Source organism: Musa acuminata, unplaced genomic scaffold, assembly GCF_036884655.1.
Source record: "Musa acuminata AAA Group cultivar baxijiao unplaced genomic scaffold, Cavendish_Baxijiao_AAA HiC_scaffold_615, whole genome shotgun sequence".
Classification (NCBI taxonomy): Eukaryota; Viridiplantae; Streptophyta; class Magnoliopsida; order Zingiberales; family Musaceae; genus Musa; species Musa acuminata.
The window spans coordinates 50,001-52,500 of NW_027020854.1; positions in this window are offsets into that span (position 1 = coordinate 50,001).

The window sequence follows — 2,500 nt, forward strand, 5'->3', positions numbered from 1 at the left end:
GAGCGGCGGACAGCGAGCGAAGCGAGAGGCAGCACCGTCCCTGCTATACGAAAGCCCCATCCAGCCCTGTGCCACCCGGGGGGTTCCAGGGTGCTGAGATGGCTGACATTTTGCTCCGCTCACGACGGTCGCCGCGGCACACAAGAACAGCCCAAAAACAGGCCAAAACAGCCCAAAAACGGGCCAAAACTGGCCATTTTTGGCTGCGCGAGCGAGCAGCGAGCGGCGGACAGCGAGCGAAGCGAGAGGCAGCACCGTCCCTGCTATACGAAAGCCCCATCCAGCCCTGTGCCACCCGGGGGGTTCCAGGGTGCTGAGATGGCTGACGTTTTGCTCCGCTCACGACGGTCGCCGCGGCACGCAAGAACAGGCCAAAAACTGGCCAAAACAGCCCAAAAACGGGCCAAAACTGGCCATTTTTTGCTGCGCGAGCGAGCGGAGAGCGGCGAACAGCGAGCGAAGCGCGAGGCAGCACCGTCCCTGCTATACGAAAGCCCCATCCAGCCCTGTGCCACCCGGGGGGTTCCAGGGTGCTGAGATGGCTGACATTTTGCTCCGCTCACGACGGTCACCGCGCCACACAAGAACAGCCCAAAAACAGGCCAAAACAGCCCAAAAACGGGCCAAAACTGGCCATTTTTGGCTGCGCGAGCGAGCGGCGAGCGGCGAACAGCGAGCGAAGCGAGAGGCAGCACCGTCCCTGCTATACGAAAGCCCCATCCAGCCCTGTGCCACCCGGGGGGTTCCAGGGTGCTGAGATGGCTGACGTTTTGCTCCGCTCACGACGGTCACCGCACCACGCAAGAACAGGCCAAAAACTGGCCAAAACAGCCCAAAAACGGGCCAAAACTGGCCATTTTTGGCTGCGCGAGCGAGCGGCGAGCGGCGAACAGCGAGCGAAGCGAGAGGCAGCACCGTCCCTGCTATACGAAAGCCCCATCCAGCCCTGTGCCACCCGGGGGGTTCCAGGGTGCTGAGATGGCTGACGTTTTGCTCCGCTCTCGACGGTCACCGCGCAATGCAAGAACAGGCCAAAAACTGGCCAAAACGGCCCAAAAACGGGCCAAAACTGGCCATTTTTGGCTGCGCGAGCGGCGAGCGGCGGACAGCGAGCGAAGCGAGAGGCAGCACCGTCCCTGCTATACGAAAGCCCCATCCAGCCCTGTGCCACCCGGGGGGTTCCAGGGTGCTGAGATGGCTGACGTTTTGCTCCGCTCTCGACGGTCACCGCGCAATGCAAGAACAGGCCAAAAACTGGCCAAAACGGCCCAAAAACGGGCCAAAACTGGCCATTTTTGGCTGCGCGAGCGAGCGGCGAGCGGCGGACAGCGAGCGAAGCGAGAGGCAGCACCGTCCCTGCTATACGAAAGCCCCATCCAGCCCTGTGCCACCCGGGGGGTTCCAGGGTGCTGAGATGGCTGACGTTTTGCTCCGCTCTCGACGGTCACCGCGCAATGCAAGAACAGGCCAAAAACTGGCCAAAACGGCCCAAAAACGGGCCAAAACTGGCCATTTTTGGCTGCACGAGCGAGCGGCGAGCGGCGGACAGGCGAGCGAAGCGAGAGGCAGCACCGTCCCTGCTATACGAAAGCCCCATCCAGCCCTGTGCCACCCGGGGGGTTCCAGGGTGCTGAGATGGCTGACGTTTTGCTCCGCTCTCGACGGTCACCGCGCAATGCAAGAACAGGCCAAAAACTGGCCAAAACGGCCCAAAAACGGGCCAAAACTGGCCATTTTTGGCTGCACGAGCGAGCGGCGAGCGGCGGACAGCGAGCGAAGCGAGAGGCAGCACCGTCCCTGCTATACGAAAGCCCCATCCAGCCCTGTGCCACCCGGGGGGTTCCAGGGTGCTGAGATGGCTGACGTTTTGCTCCGCTCTCGACGGTCACCGCGCAATGCAAGAACAGGCCAAAAACTGGCCAAAACGGCCCAAAAACGGGCCAAAACTGGCCATTTTTGGCTGCACGAGCGAGCGGCGAGCGGCGGACAGCGAGCGAAGCGAGAGGCAGCACCGTCCCTGCTATACGAAAGCCCCATCCAGCCCTGTGCCACCCGGGGGGTTCCAGGGTGCTGAGATGGCTGACGTTTTGCTCCGCTCTCGACGGTCACCGCGCAATGCAAGAACAGGCCAAAAACTGGCCAAAACGGCCCAAAAACGGGCCAAAACTGGCCATTTTTGGCTGCACGAGCGAGCGGCGAGCGGCGGACAGCGAGCGAAGCGAGAGGCAGCACCGTCCCTGCTATACGAAAGCCCCATCCAGCCCTGTGCCACCCGGGGGGTTCCAGGGTGCTGAGATGGCTGACGTTTTGCTCCGCTCTCGACGGTCACCGCGCAATGCAAGAACAGGCCAAAAACTGGCCAAAACGGCCCAAAAACGGGCCAAAACTGGCCATTTTTGGCTGCGCGAGCGAGCGGCGAGCGGCGGACAGCGAGCGAAGCGAGAGGCAGCACCGTCCCTGCTATATACGAAAGCCCCATCCAGCCCTGTGCCACCCGGGG